At 51.4% G+C, this 17,710-nt stretch overlaps 1 long non-coding RNA gene across 1 annotated transcript; it reads left to right on the forward strand.

Moving 5' to 3' along the window:
* The first annotated feature begins 3,512 nt into the window (after positions 1-3,512).
* Positions 3,513-6,806, forward strand: LOC142483926 (uncharacterized). The gene is made up of 5 exons (XR_012797501.1): positions 3,513-4,400; positions 5,428-5,489; positions 5,577-5,751; positions 6,180-6,212; positions 6,720-6,806. It is a non-coding gene; the product is annotated as an uncharacterized LOC142483926 (long non-coding RNA).
* The last annotated feature ends 10,904 nt before the right edge of the window (positions 6,807-17,710 follow it).

Genomic DNA, 17,710 nt, shown 5'->3' on the forward strand with positions numbered 1-17,710 from the left:
TCTGCTGTAGCCGTTCTGAACCTATCTGCATGTCCTGCAATACCAGCTGATAGAAGCTCTACTCACACACGCCGGCGGGCGTGTGCCACGCTCCATCTACAGACCGGATCGGTTGCAGTAGCTGTCTGAGCAGCAGAGAGGGGATACTCTCAGATTTATCCACCGCCTGTTTACATCTATCGTCCGGTGAGTGGGTATTTCACCCATTGCAGCAGTGTGTCCATCGGCATTATTTGTCCTTTTACCCAGTTTTTTATTTTTTCTATGTCCTGTATATTAATATATGTATATTAAATGTTTTAATTAGCAATCACCTGTATCTCAGCTGATACTTATTAGTTATATATTGTGTGTCTATATGTAGTTCCCCCCCCCCCTTCATCTTATCTAACAGTATCACGCTATGTATTGTGTCTTTCTTCTATTTTAAGCACATCACTACGTCTGGAGCCTATCCCTGGCTATTCTACTGGTTGGATATATATCCTTTTAACCACAGGCGCCTTGTTATACATATCCTTTTCTTTCAACTGCTAGAAGTAGTTACAAACCTTAAACCTGCAAAAGCTCCGGGCCCAGACGGCTTTTCGAATCTATATTATAAAAAATATATAGGGATTCTGTCCCCGCATTTATTACGGCTGTTTAACCATATTCTAGCAGGAGGGTCCTTTTCAGACATGATGCTGCAGGCGTCCATCTCGGTGATTCATAAACAGGGCAAAGATCCCACCAATTGTCCAAGCTACAGGCCAATCTCATTAATTAACTCAGATATCAAAATTTACTCCAAATTAAAGGCCAATAGATTGAGTTCAATTCTTCCTAGGCTGATTCACCCGGATCAAGTTGGTTTTATCACAGGGAGGCAAGCGGCCGATAACACCAGAAGAATAGTAGATACCATTGACTATATTAATGCCAATAAGATCCCGGGCATCATATTAAGCCTCGATGCTGAAAAAGCCTTTGATAGAATTGACTGACCCTACCTAGATGCCACGCTTGCAGCGTTTGGAATGGGGGACACGGTATCTTGGGCAATCAAAGCGCTATACATGAACCCGACAGCGTGGGTAATCCATCAGGGGTGTCTCGTCAGGCGCACTGAAAATTAAAAGTGGTACGAGACAGGGCTGCCCACTCTCGCCCTTGTTGTTCGCCCTATGCATGGAACCACTTGCAGCTCACATTCGGAGTAATAAAGATATCACAGGAATTAAAATCCACTCTCAGGAGTACAAGACCGCATTATATGCGGATGATGTTATATTGACACTCTCTAGGCCCCTGGTCTCTCTACTCAACCTCTTCGACCTCCTGGAAAAGTTTAATACGATCTCTGGGTTTAAAATCAACCAAACAAAATCGGAAGCGCTAAACCTAAACCTCCCAAAAGACACAGAAAAACTAATAGAGATTAACTTCAATTTGAATTGGCAACCCAAAATGATTAAATACCTAGGAGTTAATCTCACAAAGGAGGTTAAGTTGTTATATAAGGCAAACTACCCTAAACTCTTGCAATCCTTGAGAAAGGAGTTGAAGGAGTGGGCGACTTATGGTATCTCCTGGATTGGAAGAATTTATAGCGTAAAGATGAACCTTCTTCCCAGACTATTATATCTTTTTCAGACACTCCCCATAACTTTAGAGAGGGCAGACTTCAAGAACATGCAGGCCCAGATCTTTAAGTTTATCTGGAAAAATAAAAAAGCTAGGATACCAGCAAGAATATTAGTGAGGCCCAAAACCGCAGGCGGATTGGCGGTACCTTGCTTGTTCTCATACTATAGAGCGGCACAATTGACCCAAATTATTTACTGGCACACAGACATGAAACTACGTAGGTGGGTGGAGCTGGAGAGGGATATCTGTGCCCCACTAGAAATTCAGAATCTGATTTGGTACCCAAAACTTAGATTAAAGCAGATCTCGAGACCACTGTCCTCAATGATCAACTCATTTGCAGTCTGGGAAGCCACCAAATTTAAATGCGCCCTGATCACTGATGACCCCATTATTTGGAAACCCGGACTTTGCTCCAGGGATGGACGAGGGACACTTTTTACTCTGGAAACAGAGTGGGTACGGGAGGCTGAGGGATCTGGAGGGCAGAATCACTATTCAGACATTTACACAGATTCAATCAGATAAGGGCATGCCTAACACAGAATTCTTCAGATACCTCCAGATCCGGGCATTTTATACCAAACACACTAACCGTCCTAAAGTGACTAATTTTGAAACGCTCTGTGCACGTGGGCACGCATCACGGGGACTTATCTCTAGATTGTATAAGGAAGTGATCGATCCGGGAGAGGGCAGCAGACTGAGACTTGGCTACATGACACAATGGGAGAGGGATCTGGGAGATACATTAGAGGACGAGTACTGGTTGGAAATCTTTGAAGCGGTAGCAAGAACCTCGATCTGCACGACATTGAAGGAGAACTCATATAATGTTCTAATGAGGTGGTACCTCACCCCGGTTAGGCTATCTAAATTTGTACCAGTTTACTCCCCCTTGTGCCCTAGACAATGTGGAGAGCCTGGTGACTTGTTGCACATGCTGTTGTCTTGCCCTCGATTGCGCCCGATCTGGGAACATATACAGAATTGGCTAAAGAGGATTTTGGGCCTCGAAATTCCTCTGGATCCCTGGTTATTTCTATTAAATAAACCACTGGAGGGCCTGTCGAGAGCAGGAAATAAACTAGTCGCCCATTTTGCGACATCAATGAGGTGCGAGACAGCGGCATTGTGGAAACAAAACACGACTCCATCGATAGATAAGATTCGGAACAGAATTTGGTTCGTCTGCCAGATGGAGAAATTGACAAGTTTGGTCAATGACAGTGGCTCAAATTTTCAAAAAGTCTGGTTTCCGTGGCTGGCGCAAACCGACATCACGGGGGTGAGCAATGCCACCATTTGGCTGTGATAGCGCAAGGTGAGTTCTCCTTCAACGAATGGCAGTAGTCGCACCAAAAGGACGGACATGACTATTAGGGACAATTGGAGCCTCAGCCTAAGTCGTTAGCTAGGACGCACGAGGAGTTCGAGAGGTCTGGAAAAACGGCGGCTCACGGCAGAACCGGTGGAGGTGGCAGCGGGGGTCCCCCCCTTCCCCATCCCCCCCTCCCCTGGTGTGTGCCCCCCCCCTCCCCTGAGTCTTTGTGTAAGTGTGTTTATGTGTGAATTGAAGTGCCAGTAAACACAGCAAAGAAGTTGACACATGTTATACTATGCTTTATAACTGCTGTATCTGAAAACTGAATATAACATAAAAATGGGGAAAAAAATGTGGAATTCATTACCCATGGAGATTGTGATGGCAGATACAATAAATATCTTAAAAATTAAAGGTTGGACATTTTTTAGAAAGGAAAGTTATACAGGGATATACCAAATAAGTGAACATGGGAAGGCTGTTCATCCAGGAACAAATCTGATTGTCATTATTGGAGTCAGGAAGGAATTAATTTTTTCCCTTATGAGATAGCATAGGGTTTTTTCACTTGGATTGTTTTATTTGCCTTCCTCGGGATCATGAGAAAATGGTAGATGGCGGTCCAGCTGCCTTGGAGGAAAATATGAACCAGAACTGCTGATAAACACGTCCCCTGTCACATGGACTTTTTTATTTGCCTTCCTTGGGATCATAAATACAAATATCGGATAAGTATCTGTTGTCTAAATTTTACTTGATGGACATATGTCTTTTTTCAGCCTCCTCTTCTATGTAACTATGTAATATGTACCTTTACTTTGCCACATGTAATAATGGGTTTCACTGAAAGGTTTGTATTTTATTAAATACTGTACTACGGGAATAGCTCGTGGTAATGTCACTTGTCACTGCCTCTGAAGTGGGAAATCTTGATTCAAATCCAAGTGTTCGCTCTTGGAAACATTGGGTGAGTTATTACCAAATTGTAAGCTCTTCGGGGTATTGTGCCTGCAAAATTCTATCTACAGAGCTGTGTACATCGTCCGTGTTTTTATAAGGAAATATAAGTGTTACAGAGCTGTGTACATCGTCCGTGTTTGTATAAGGAAATATAAGTGTTACAGAGCTGTGTTCATCGCCCGTGTTTGTATAAGGAAATATAAGTGTTAAAGAGGACTCGATGAGTAGAAGTGTCGTAGCTTCTCCCTTTACAGCCCGAGATGCTCAGAAATAGATTATGAGCTATTTTGGCTACAGTATTATCCCCCTTCTGCAGGACCCTGGGACCACAGAGTACCACTAGATTGTAAACTGTTTGGGTGAAAGTATTATAGTTTTCCTCTGTTTTCCTGCAGGTCCCGGGTTTCTTGCACAAGTCCCTGTTCCTCTCACATCACGGGAATGGGGCAGGTAGTACTGCAGGAAGCAGAGCCTTATATAGGACCAGGTCAGTGTCAGGAGAGGGAAGTCACTTACACATTTTGACTTGTCTTTCATGTCCCATCTGAAAATAGACCCACATTTACCAGCTGTGAATCAGCACTGCCCTATCCAAACACACTTACAACTTCTACTGCTCCATATAACAGCCCCAATAACTTCTATTGCTCCATATAACTATTCCTTCCTACATCACTTCATCAGGCCAAACCAGAGCAAGGTACCTTGAAATTAATGGTTTTCATTTCACAGTAAAACGTCCACATTAGTTTTCAATACAGACCTTTAAGTGGGACTGCACCTGTATTTACTAGTTTAGACTAATTATATCACTAGCTCATATTCCAAACATCCCTCTCTCCTCTAAATCTGGATTTCATAAACATGTTTAAACCCTTCAAACCCCAAAGGTCCTGTAAAGCATTATACAGACACCTGCTGCTTCTCACTTAGGTGCAGGAGCTGCCCTGGGAGAAAACGGGTTAAATCAAGGCAACGCCTATTATAAGCAGTGGTTAAAGCAGGGGTGCGCAAACTGGGGGGCGCGAGATTCTCTGCGGGGGTTACAGAGGCCCCGTGCACTTCCCGAAAGCATTTAAATTAAATGCTGGGGAAGCAGCGAAGGCCTCTATAACCTCTCCTTACCTTGGTTCAGACGGCTTCTAGTGATGCATCGCCATAGCAATGCGGGGACGTGACGTCACGTTGCCATGGCAACGTGATAGCAATGCGCCAGAGCCAAGGTGAGGAGGAGGGGTGGGGGGGCGCGCACAAGGAGAGGGGGACAGCCGTCAGGGGGGCGCAGGGGAAAAAGATTGCGCTCCCCTGGGTTAAAGGGTGAAGTTCCTGGAGGTGTTTAGTACCACTGCTTTTTATTTACAAATCAACACTTTTTTTTAAGTATAGGACAAAATGTTTGCAAATTGGGCGTTTAAATTCTCTTATTTAATTGGGCTCTTCTGGAACCAGGCACAGTACCACTACGTTTTAGCAACACTTTACACAGTGATTATAAGGAATGCTGTTTTTTTCAGACCCTGAATCATTTGATCAGGAGCGGACGTACTGCAGGAAGAGAGATCCCATCGCCGAGCAGGTACCTGCTGTGTCTGAGGCTTTAAACTGTTAGCTCTTTGGGCAAGTGAGGGACAGAAGGCTGATATAGAATCTCTTTGTGTTGCAGGAATCCGTGTGTGCGCTATCCCGCCATCCCGCCGCCTTTCTCCGCCCCCAACTTCCCTCTTTTATTTTTAAAATAAGTAAATGAAAAAAAGAAAATCAAACGAGTGTCGTATTTCTGTGTGGGGCTGATTTCTTTCCAGGCCTGAAGAGGAAGAAAAGCCAGAGCTGGAATTGACGTGAGTAATATCAATCCAGAGAAGAGAGGGAACTGCTGAGGGGTAGGATAGAGGGGGAGGTATCACTGGCTGGGCATGATAGAGGGGGAGGTATCTGACAGGAGACGGGGGAGGTATGAGAAACGAGTCAGTCTAAATGAGGGTCACACTCTTAGCCTAAAATCCTTTGATCCCAGGACATTTTAGAGACATGGCCTCTATCGGCTGCACCTTTGCCAGCTCCCGGGGAGGGTTAATTACGTTCCTGGAAAATTGGCAGCATTGTCTGTACCCCCTGTCACCGCCCCTGTCACCGCCCCTGTCACCGCCACTGTCACCGCCCCTGCCCCTGTCACCGCCCCTGCCCCTGTCACCGCTACTGTCACCGCCCCTGTCACCGCTCCTGTTACCGCTCCTGACTCACTGTGTGGGGGCGCGTTTCTTTACAGATCTGAAACACTCTTCGTTGGAGTGGAAAGTAGGTGAGTAATATCAATCCCAGAGAAGAGAGGGGACTGCTGAGGGGCAGGAGAGAGGAGCAGGTATCACCGAAAGGGGGGCATGAGAGGGGGGTATCAATGACAGGGAGCAGGAGAGAGGGGAGGTATCACTGACAGAGGGCAGGTGACAGAGGCTAAATGGATTCATTTGCAGAATCATTGAATAAATATTTAACCCTTTGAGTGCTGTAAGACTCTCAGCGTCTGAGGGCCACCACTCTTCAAGATCTCAGCCACATTATTGCTTGGTGTAGTGATCACACGGTTACAGGCAGCCTCGTAGAACATGAACAGAAATGGTGGATAGTCCACTTATGTACTGATTGCGGTGAACGTGATCTCCCCCCAGAAAATGTGGCTCTCCGAGGCCCAGATCCACTGACCACCATTACTGACTTAACCATGCGCTAATTTAAGTTAAAGCATTGTGAAGTACTGATGAGTATCTGCAAAGCTTCATAACGGTTATGTGCTTTGTTTTGCCTGTAGACATCGCAGATGGATGAGAAGAATCCGCGCCCAAGCTACCCAGTGAGTATTGGCAGAATGTAAGGCGAGAGGGAGAGAGAGAGGGAGAGAGAGAGAGGGAGAGAGAGAGGGGAGAGAGGGGAGAGAGAGGGGATAGAGAGAGAGGGGAGGGGGATAGGGAGGAGAGGGAGGGGGAGAGGGAGGAGGGAGAGAGAGGGAGGGAGGGGAGGGAGGAGAGAGAGGGAGGAGAGGGAGGGCAGGGAAGAGAGGGAGGGAGGAGAGGGAGGGAGGGAGAGAGGAGGGAGGGAGGGAGAGAGAGGAGGGAGGGAGAGAGGAGGGAGGGAGAGAGGAGGGAGGGAGAGAGGAGGGAGAGAGGGAGGGAGAGAGGCGGGAGGGAGAGAGAAGAGAGGGAGAGAGGAGGGAGAGAGGGAGGGAAGGAGAGAGGGAGGGAAGGAGAGTGAAGAGAGGGAGAGAGGAGAGAGGGAGGGAAGGAGGGAGGAGAGGGAGGGAGGAGAGGGAGGGAGGGAGAGAGGAGGGCAGGAGAGAGGAGGGCGGGAGAGAGGAGGGAGGAGAGGGAGAGAGGAGAGAGGGAGAGAGGAGGGAGAGAGGAGGGAGGGAGAGAGGAGGGACAGAGGCGGGAGGGAGGGAGGAGGGAGGGAGCGAGGAGGGAGGGAGAGAGGAGAGAGGGAGGGAGGGGGAGAGGGAGGGAGGAGAGCAGGGAGGAGAGAGGGAGGGAGGAGAGAGGGAGGGAGGAGAGAGGGAGGGAGGAGAGAGGGAGGGAGGAGAGGGAGGGGGGAGGCGATAAGGCAGAGAGAGGGAGGAGAGGGGATAAGGCAGAGAGAGAGAGAGGAGATAAGGCAGAGAGAGGGAGAGGAGATAAGGCAGAGAGAGGGAGAGGAGATAAGGCAGAGAGAGGGGGGGAGATAAGGCAGAGAGAGGGAGAGGAGATAAGGCAGAGAGAGGGAGGAGAGGATAAGGCAGAGAGAGGGAGAGGGGATAAGGCAGAGAGAGGGAGAGGAGATAAGGCAGAGAGAGGGAGAGGGGATAAGGCAGAGAGAGGGAGAGGAGATAAGGCAGAGAGAGGGAGAGGAGATAAGGCAGAGAGAGGGAGAGGAGATAAGGCAGAGAGAGGGAGAGGAGATAAGGCAGAGAGAGGGAGGAGAGGATAAGGCAGAGAGAGGGAGAGGAGATAAGGCAGAGAGAGGGAGAGGAGATAAGGCAGAGAGAGGGAGAGGAGATAAGGCAGAGAGAGGGAGAGGAGATAAGGCAGAGAGAGGGAGAGGAGATAAGGCAGAGAGAGGGAGAGGAGATAAGGCAGAGAGAGGGAGAGGAGATAAGGCAGAGAGAGGGGGAGGAGATAAGGCAGAGAGAGGAGAGGAGATAAGGCAGAGAGAGGGAGAGGAGATAAGGCAGAGAGAGGGAGAGGAGATAAGGCAGAGAGAGGGAGAGGAGATAAGGCAGAGAGAGGGAGAGGAGATAAGGCAGAGAGAGGGAGAGGAGATAAGGCAGAGAGAGGGAGAGGAGATAAGGCAGAGAGAGGGAGAGGAGATAAGGCAGAGAGAGGGAGAGGAGATAAGGCAGAGAGAGGGAGAGGGGATAAGGCAGAGAGAGGGAGAGGAGATAAGGCAGAGAGAGGGAGAGGAGATAAGGCAGAGAGAGGGGGGGAGATAAGGCAGAGAGAGGGAGAGGAGATAAGGCAGAGAGAGGGAGAGGAGATAAGGCAGAGAGAGGGGGGGAGATAAGGCAGAGAGAGGGGGAGGAGATAAGGCAGAGAGAGGGAGGAGAGGAGATAAGGCAGAGAGAGGGAGAGGAGATAAGGCAGAGAGAGGGAGAGGAGATAAGGCAGAGAGAGGGGGGGAGATAAGGCAGAGAGAGGGAGAGGAGATAAGGCAGAGAGAGGGAGAGGAGATAAGGCAGAGAGAGGGAGAGGAGATAAGGCAGAGAGAGGGGGAGGAGATAAGGCAGAGAGAGGGAGAGGAGATAAGGCAGAGAGAGAGGGGGAGATAAGGCAGAGAGAGGAGAGGAGATAAGGCAGAGAGAGGGGGAGGAGATAAGGCAGAGAGAGGGGAGGAGATAAGGCAGAGAGAGGGAGAGGAGATAAGGCAGAGAGAGGGAGAGGAGATAAGGCAGAGAGAGGGAGAGGAGATAAGGCAGAGAGAGGGAGAGGAGATAAGGCAGAGAGAGGGGGAGGAGATAAGGCAGAGAGAGGGAGAGGAGATAAGGCAGAGAGAGGGAGAGGAGATAAGGCAGAGAGAGGGAGAGGAGATAAGGCAGAGAGAGGGAGAGGAGATAAGGCAGAGAGAGGGAGAGGAGATAAGGCAGAGAGAGGGAGAGGAGATAAGGCAGAGAGAGGGGAGGAGATAAGGCAGAGAGAGGGAGAGGAGATAAGGCAGAGAGAGGGAGAGGAGATAAGGCAGAGAGAGGGAGAGGCGATAAGGCAGAGAGAGGGAGAGGAGATAAGGCAGAGAGAGGGAGAGGGATAAGGCAGAGAGAGGGGGGGAGATAAGGCAGAGAGAGGAGAGGAGATAAGGCAGAGAGAGGGAGAGGAGATAAGGCAGAGAGAGGGAGAGGAGATAAGGCAGAGAGAGGGAGAGGAGATAAGGCAGAGACAGGGGGAGGAGATAAGGCAGAGAGAGGGAGAGGAGATAAGGCAGAGAGAGGGAGAGGAGATAAGGCAGAGAGAGGGAGAGGAGATAAGGCAGAGGGAGGGGAGGAGATAAGGCAGAGAGAGGGAGAGGATATAAGGCAGAGAGAGGGGGAGGGAGATAAGGCAGAGAGAGGGAGAGGAGATAAGGCAGAGAGAGGGAGAGGAGATAAGGCAGAGAGAGGAGAGGAGATAAGGCAGAGAGAGGGAGAGGAGATAAGGCAGAGAGAGGAGAGGAGATAAGGCAGAGAGAGGGAGAGGAGATAAGGCAGAGAGAGGGAGAGGAGATAAGGCAGAGAGAGGGGAGGAGATAAGGCAGAGAGAGGGGGGGAGATAAGGCAGAGAGAGGGAGAGGAGATAAGGCAGAGAGAGGGAGAGGAGATAAGGCAGAGAGAGGGGAGGAGATAAGGCAGAGAGAGGGAGAGGGGATAAGGCAGAGAGAGGGAGAGGAGATAAGGCAGAGAGAGGGGAGGAGATAAGGCAGAGAGAGGGAGAGGAGATAAGGCAGAGAGAGGAGAGGAGATAAGGCAGAGAGAGGAGAGGAGATAAGGCAGAGAGAGGGAGAGGAGATAAGGCAGAGAGAGGGAGAGGAGATAAGGCAGAGAGAGGGAGAGGAGATAAGGCAGAGAGAGGGAGAGGAGATAAGGCAGAGAGAGGGAGAGGGGAGATAAGGCAGAGAGAGGGAGGAGAGGGATAAGGCAGAGAGAGAGAGAGGAGATAAGGCAGAGAGAGGGGAGGAGATAAGGCAGAGAGAGGGAGAGGAGATAAGGCAGAGAGAGGGAGAGGAGATAAGGCAGAGAGAGGGAGAGGAGATAAGGCAGAGAGAGGGAGAGGAGATAAGGCAGAGAGAGGGAGAGGAGATAAGGCAGAGAGAGGGGGGGAGATAAGGCAGAGAGAGGGAGAGGAGATAAGGCAGAGAGAGGGAGAGGAGATAAGGCAGAGAGAGGGAGAGGAGATAAGGCAGAGAGAGGGAGAGGAGATAAGGCAGAGAGAGGGGGAGGAGATAAGGCAGAGAGAGGGAGAGGAGATAAGGCAGAGAGAGGAGAGGAGATAAGGCAGAGAGAGGGAGAGGAGATAAGGCAGAGAGAGGGAGGAGATAAGGCAGAGAGAGGAGAGAGGAGATAAGGCAGAGAGAGGAGAGGGATAAGGCAGAGAGAGGGAGAGGAATAAGGCAGAGAGAGGAGGGGAGATAAGGCAGAGAGAGGGAGGAGAGGGATAAGGCAGAGAGAGGGAGAGGAGATAAGGCAGAGAGAGGGAGAGGAGATAAGGCAGAGAGAGGGAGAGGAGATAAGGCAGAGAGAGGGAGAGGAGATAAGGCAGAGAGAGGGAGAGGAGATAAGGCAGAGAGAGGGAGAGGAGATAAGGCAGAGAGAGGAGAGGAGACAAGGCAGAGAGAGGGAGAGGAGATAAGGCAGAGAGAGGGAGAGGAGATAAGGCAGAGAGAGGGAGAGGAGATAAGGCAGAGAGAGGGAGAGGAGATAAGGCAGAGAGAGGGAGAGGAGATAAGGCAGAGAGAGGGAGAGGAGATAAGGCAGAGAGAGGGAGAGGAGATAAGGCAGAGAGGGGAGAGGAGATAAGGCAGAGAGAGGGGAGAGGAGATAAGGCAGAGAGAGGGAGAGGAGATAAGGCAGAGAGAGGAGAGGAGATAAGGCAGAGAGAGGGAGAGGAGATAAGGCAGAGAGAGGGAGAGGAGATAAGGCAGAGAGAGGAGAGGAGATAAGGCAGAGAGAGGAGAGGAGATAAGGCAGAGAGAGGGAGAGGAGATAAGGCAGAGAGAGGGAGAGGAGACAAGGCAGAGAGAGGGAGAGGAGATAAGGCAGAGAGAGGGAGAGGAGATAAGGCAGAGAGAGGGAGAGGAGACAAGGCAGAGAGAGGAGAGGAGATAAGGCAGAGAGAGGGAGAGGAGATAAGGCAGAGAGAGGGGAGGAGATAAGGCAGAGAGAGGGAGAGGAGATAAGGCAGAGAGAGGGAGAGGAGATAAGGCAGAGAGAGGAGAGGAGATAAGGCAGAGAGAGGGAGAGGGATAAGGCAGAGAGAGGGAGAGGAGATAAGGCAGAGAGAGGGAGAGGAGATAAGGCAGAGAGAGGGAGAGGAGATAAGGCAGAGAGAGGAGAGGAGATAAGGCAGAGAGAGGGAGAGGAGATAAGGCAGAGAGAGGGAGAGGAGATAAGGCAGAGAGAGGAGAGGAGATAAGGCAGAGAGAGGGAGAGGAGATAAGGCAGAGAGAGGGAGAGGAGATAAGGCAGAGAGAGGGAGAGGAGATAAGGCAGAGAGAGGGAGAGGAGATAAGGCAGAGAGAGGGAGAGGAGATAAGGCAGAGAGAGGGAGAGGAGATAAGGCAGAGAGAGGGAGAGGAGATAAGGCAGAGAGAGGGAGAGGAGATAAGGCAGAGAGAGGGAGAGGAGATAAGGCAGAGAGAGGGAGAGGAGATAAGGCAGAGAGAGGGAGAGGAGATAAGGCAGAGAGAGGGAGAGGAGATAAGGCAGAGAGAGGAGAGGAGATAAGGCAGAGAGAGGAGAGGAGATAAGGCAGAGAGAGGGAGAGGAGATAAGGCAGAGAGAGGAGAGGAGATAAGGCAGAGAGAGGGAGAGGAGATAAGGCAGAGAGAGGGAGAGGAGATAAGGCAGAGAGAGAGAGAGGAGATAAGGCAGAGAGAGGGAGAGGAGATAAGGCAGAGAGAGGAGAGGAGATAAGGCAGAGAGAGGGAGAGGAGATAAGGCAGAGAGAGGGAGAGGAGATAAGGCAGAGAGAGGGAGAGGAGATAAGGCAGAGAGAGGGAGAGGAGATAAGGCAGAGAGAGGGAGAGGAGATAAGGCAGAGAGAGGGAGAGGAGATAAGGCAGAGAGAGGGAGAGGAGATAAGGCAGAGAGAGGGAGAGGAGATAAGGCAGAGAGAGGGAGAGGAGATAAGGCAGAGAGAGGGAGAGGAGATAAGGCAGAGAGAGGAGAGGAGATAAGGCAGAGAGAGGGAGAGGAGATAAGGCAGAGAGAGGGAGAGGAGATAAGGCAGAGAGAGGGAGAGGAGATAAGGCAGAGAGAGGGAGAGGAGATAAGGCAGAGAGAGGGAGAGGAGATAAGGCAGAGAGAGGGAGAGGAGATAAGGCAGAGAGAGGGAGAGGAGATAAGGCAGAGAGAGGGAGAGGAGATAAGGCAGAGAGAGGGAGAGGAGATAAGGCAGAGAGAGGGGAGGAGATAAGGCAGAGAGAGGGAGAGGAGATAAGGCAGAGAGAGGGAGAGGAGATAAGGCAGAGAGAGGGAGAGGAGATAAGGCAGAGAGAGGGAGAGGAGATAAGGCAGAGAGAGGGAGAGGAGATAAGGCAGAGAGAGGGAGAGGAGATAAGGCAGAGAGAGGGAGAGGAGATAAGGCAGAGAGAGGGAGAGGAGATAAGGCAGAGAGAGGAGAGGAGATAAGGCAGAGAGAGGGAGAGGAGATAAGGCAGAGAGAGGGAGAGGAGATAAGGCAGAGAGAGGGAGAGGAGATAAGGCAGAGAGAGGGAGAGGAGATAAGGCAGAGAGAGGGAGAGGAGATAAGGCAGAGAGAGGGAGAGGAGATAAGGCAGAGAGAGGGAGAGGAGATAAGGCAGAGAGAGGGAGAGGAGATAAGGCAGAGAGAGGGAGAGGAGATAAGGCAGAGAGAGGGAGAGGAGATAAGGCAGAGAGAGGGAGAGGAGATAAGGCAGAGAGAGGGAGAGGAGATAAGGCAGAGAGAGGGAGAGGAGATAAGGCAGAGAGAGGGAGAGGAGATAAGGCAGAGAGAGGGAGAGGAGATAAGGCAGAGAGAGGGAGAGGAGATAAGGCAGAGAGAGGGAGAGGAGATAAGGCAGAGAGAGGGAGAGGAGATAAGGCAGAGAGAGGGAGAGGAGATAAGGCAGAGAGAGGGAGAGGAGATAAGGCAGAGAGAGGGAGAGGAGATAAGGCAGAGAGAGGGAGAGGAGATAAGGCAGAGAGAGGGAGAGGAGATAAGGCAGAGAGAGGAGAGGAGATAAGGCAGAGAGAGGAGAGGAGATAAGGCAGAGAGAGGGAGAGGAGATAAGGCAGAGAGAGGGAGAGGAGATAAGGCAGAGAGAGGGAGAGGAGATAAGGCAGAGAGAGGGAGAGGAGATAAGGCAGAGAGAGGGAGAGGAGATAAGGCAGAGAGAGGGAGAGGAGATAAGGCAGAGAGAGGGAGAGGAGATAAGGCAGAGAGAGGGAGAGGAGATAAGGCAGAGAGAGGGAGAGGAGATAAGGCAGAGAGAGGGAGAGGAGATAAGGCAGAGAGAGGGAGAGGAGATAAGGCAGAGAGAGGGAGAGGAGATAAGGCAGAGAGAGGGAGAGGAGATAAGGCAGAGAGAGGGAGAGGAGATAAGGCAGAGAGAGGGAGAGGAGATAAGGCAGAGAGAGGGAGAGGAGATAAGGCAGAGAGAGGGAGAGGAGATAAGGCAGAGAGAGGGAGAGGAGATAAGGCAGAGAGAGGGAGAGGAGATAAGGCAGAGAGAGGGAGAGGAGATAAGGCAGAGAGAGGGAGAGGAGATAAGGCAGAGAGAGGGAGAGGAGATAAGGCAGAGAGAGGGAGAGGAGATAAGGCAGAGAGAGGGAGAGGAGATAAGGCAGAGAGAGGGGAGGAGATAAGGCAGAGAGAGGGAGAGGAGATAAGGCAGAGAGAGGGAGAGGAGATAAGGCAGAGAGAGGGAGAGGAGATAAGGCAGAGAGAGGGAGAGGAGATAAGGCAGAGAGAGGGAGAGGAGATAAGGCAGAGAGAGGGAGAGGAGATAAGGCAGAGAGAGGGAGAGGAGATAAGGCAGAGAGAGGGAGAGGAGATAAGGCAGAGAGAGGGAGAGGAGATAAGGCAGAGAGAGGGAGAGGAGATAAGGCAGAGAGAGGGAGAGGAGATAAGGCAGAGAGAGGGAGAGGAGATAAGGCAGAGAGAGGGAGAGGAGATAAGGCAGAGAGAGGGAGAGGAGATAAGGCAGAGAGAGGGAGAGGAGATAAGGCAGAGAGAGGGAGAGGAGATAAGGCAGAGAGAGGGAGAGGAGATAAGGCAGAGAGAGGGAGAGGAGATAAGGCAGAGAGAGGGAGAGGAGATAAGGCAGAGAGAGGGAGAGGAGATAAGGCAGAGAGAGGGAGAGGAGATAAGGCAGAGAGAGGGAGAGGAGATAAGGCAGAGAGAGGGAGAGGAGATAAGGCAGAGAGAGGGAGAGGAGATAAGGCAGAGAGAGGGAGAGGAGATAAGGCAGAGAGAGGGAGAGGAGATAAGGCAGAGAGAGGGAGAGGAGATAAGGCAGAGAGAGGGAGAGGAGATAAGGCAGAGAGAGGGAGAGGAGATAAGGCAGAGAGAGGGAGAGGAGATAAGGCAGAGAGAGGAGAGGAGATAAGGCAGAGAGAGGGAGAGGAGATAAGGCAGAGAGAGGGAGAGGAGATAAGGCAGAGAGAGGGAGAGGAGATAAGGCAGAGAGAGGGAGAGGAGATAAGGCAGAGAGAGGGAGAGGAGATAAGGCAGAGAGAGGGAGAGGAGATAAGGCAGAGAGAGGGAGAGGAGATAAGGCAGAGAGAGGAGAGGAGATAAGGCAGAGAGAGGGAGAGGAGATAAGGCAGAGAGAGGGGGAGGAGATAAGGCAGAGAGAGGAGAGGAGATAAGGCAGAGAGAGGGAGAGGAGATAAGGCAGAGAGAGGGAGAGGAGATAAGGCAGAGAGAGGGAGAGGAGATAAGGCAGAGAGAGGGAGAGGAGATAAGGCAGAGAGAGGGAGAGGAGATAAGGCAGAGAGAGGGAGAGGAGATAAGGCAGAGAGAGGGAGAGGAGATAAGGCAGAGAGAGGGAGAGGAGATAAGGCAGAGAGAGGGAGAGGAGATAAGGCAGAGAGAGGGAGAGGAGATAAGGCAGAGAGAGGGAGAGGAGATAAGGCAGAGAGAGGGAGAGGAGATAAGGCAGAGAGAGGGAGAGGAGATAAGGCAGAGAGAGGGAGAGGAGATAAGGCAGAGAGAGGGAGAGGAGATAAGGCAGAGAGAGGGAGAGGAGATAAGGCAGAGAGAGGGAGAGGAGATAAGGCAGAGAGAGGGAGAGGAGATAAGGCAGAGAGAGGGAGAGGAGATAAGGCAGAGAGAGGGAGAGGAGATAAGGCAGAGAGAGGGAGAGGAGATAAGGCAGAGAGAGGGAGAGGAGATAAGGCAGAGAGAGGGAGAGGAGATAAGGCAGAGAGAGGGAGAGGAGATAAGGCAGAGAGAGGGAGAGGAGATAAGGCAGAGAGAGGGAGAGGAGATAAGGCAGAGAGAGGGAGAGGAGATAAGGCAGAGAGAGGGAGAGGAGATAAGGCAGAGAGAGGGAGAGGAGATAAGGCAGAGAGAGGGAGAGGAGATAAGGCAGAGAGAGGGAGAGGAGATAAGGCAGAGAGAGGGAGAGGAGATAAGGCAGAGAGAGGGAGAGGAGATAAGGCAGAGAGAGGGAGAGGAGATAAGGCAGAGAGAGGGAGAGGAGATAAGGCAGAGAGAGGGAGAGGAGATAAGGCAGAGAGAGGGAGAGGAGATAAGGCAGAGAGAGGGAGAGGAGATAAGGCAGAGAGAGGGAGAGGAGATAAGGCAGAGAGAGGGAGAGGAGATAAGGCAGAGAGAGGGAGAGGAGATAAGGCAGAGAGAGGGAGAGGAGATAAGGCAGAGAGAGGGAGAGGAGATAAGGCAGAGAGAGGGAGAGGAGATAAGGCAGAGAGAGGGAGAGGAGATAAGGCAGAGAGAGGGAGAGGAGATAAGGCAGAGAGAGGGAGAGGAGATAAGGCAGAGAGAGGGAGAGGAGATAAGGCAGAGAGAGGGAGAGGAGATAAGGCAGAGAGAGGGAGAGGAGATAAGGCAGAGAGAGGGAGAGGAGATAAGGCAGAGAGAGGGAGAGGAGATAAGGCAGAGAGAGGGAGAGGAGATAAGGCAGAGAGAGGGAGAGGAGATAAGGCAGAGAGAGGGGAGGAGATAAGGCAGAGAGAGGGAGAGGAGATAAGGCAGAGAGAGGGAGAGGAGATAAGGCAGAGAGAGGGAGAGGAGATAAGGCAGAGAGAGGGAGAGGAGATAAGGCAGAGAGAGGGAGAGGAGATAAGGCAGAGAGAGGGAGAGGAGATAAGGCAGAGAGAGGGAGAGGAGATAAGGCAGAGAGAGGGAGAGGAGATAAGGCAGAGAGAGGGAGAGGAGATAAGGCAGAGAGAGGGAGAGGAGATAAGGCAGAGAGAGGGAGAGGAGATAAGGCAGAGAGAGGGAGAGGAGATAAGGCAGAGAGAGGGAGAGGAGATAAGGCAGAGAGAGGGAGAGGAGATAAGGCAGAGAGAGGGAGAGGAGATAAGGCAGAGAGAGGGAGAGGAGATAAGGCAGAGAGAGGGAGAGGAGATAAGGCAGAGAGAGGGAGAGGAGATAAGGCAGAGAGAGGGAGAGGAGATAAGGCAGAGAGAGGGAGAGGAGATAAGGCAGAGAGAGGGAGAGGAGATAAGGCAGAGAGAGGGAGAGGAGATAAGGCAGAGAGAGGGAGAGGAGATAAGGCAGAGAGAGGGAGAGGAGATAAGGCAGAGAGAGGGAGAGGAGATAAGGCAGAGAGAGGGAGAGGAGATAAGGCAGAGAGAGGGAGAGGAGATAAGGCAGAGAGAGGGAGAGGAGATAAGGCAGAGAGAGGGAGAGGAGATAAGGCAGAGAGAGGGAGAGGAGATAAGGCAGAGAGAGGGAGAGGAGATAAGGCAGAGAGAGGGAGAGGAGATAAGGCAGAGAGAGGGAGAGGAGATAAGGCAGAGAGAGGGAGAGGAGATAAGGCAGAGAGAGGGAGAGGAGATAAGGCAGAGAGAGGGAGAGGAGATAAGGCAGAGAGAGGGAGAGGAGATAAGGCAGAGAGAGGGAGAGGAGATAAGGCAGAGAGAGGGAGAGGAGATAAGGCAGAGAGAGGGAGAGGAGATAAGGCAGAGAGAGGGAGAGGAGATAAGGCAGAGAGAGGGAGAGGAGATAAGGCAGAGAGAGGGAGAGGAGATAAGGCAGAGAGAGGGAGAGGAGATAAGGCAGAGAGAGGGAGAGGAGATAAGGCAGAGAGAGGGAGAGGAGATAAGGCAGAGAGAGGGAGAGGAGATAAGGCAGAGAGAGGGAGAGGAGATAAGGCAGAGAGAGGGAGAGGAGATAAGGCAGAGAGAGGGAGAGGAGATAAGGCAGAGAGAGGGAGAGGAGATAAGGCAGAGAGAGGGAGAGGAGATAAGGCAGAGAGAGGGAGAGGAGATAAGGCAGAGAGAGGGAGAGGAGATAAGGCAGAGAGAGGGAGAGGAGATAAGGCAGAGAGAGGGAGAGGAGATAAGGCAGAGAGAGGGAGAGGAGATAAGGCAGAGAGAGGGAGAGGAGATAAGGCAGAGAGAGGGAGAGGAGATAAGGCAGAGAGAGGGAGAGGAAT

The sequence above is a fragment of the Ascaphus truei genome, unplaced genomic scaffold (genome assembly GCF_040206685.1).
Source record: "Ascaphus truei isolate aAscTru1 unplaced genomic scaffold, aAscTru1.hap1 HAP1_SCAFFOLD_395, whole genome shotgun sequence".
Lineage (NCBI taxonomy): Eukaryota > Metazoa > Chordata > Amphibia > Anura > Ascaphidae > Ascaphus > Ascaphus truei.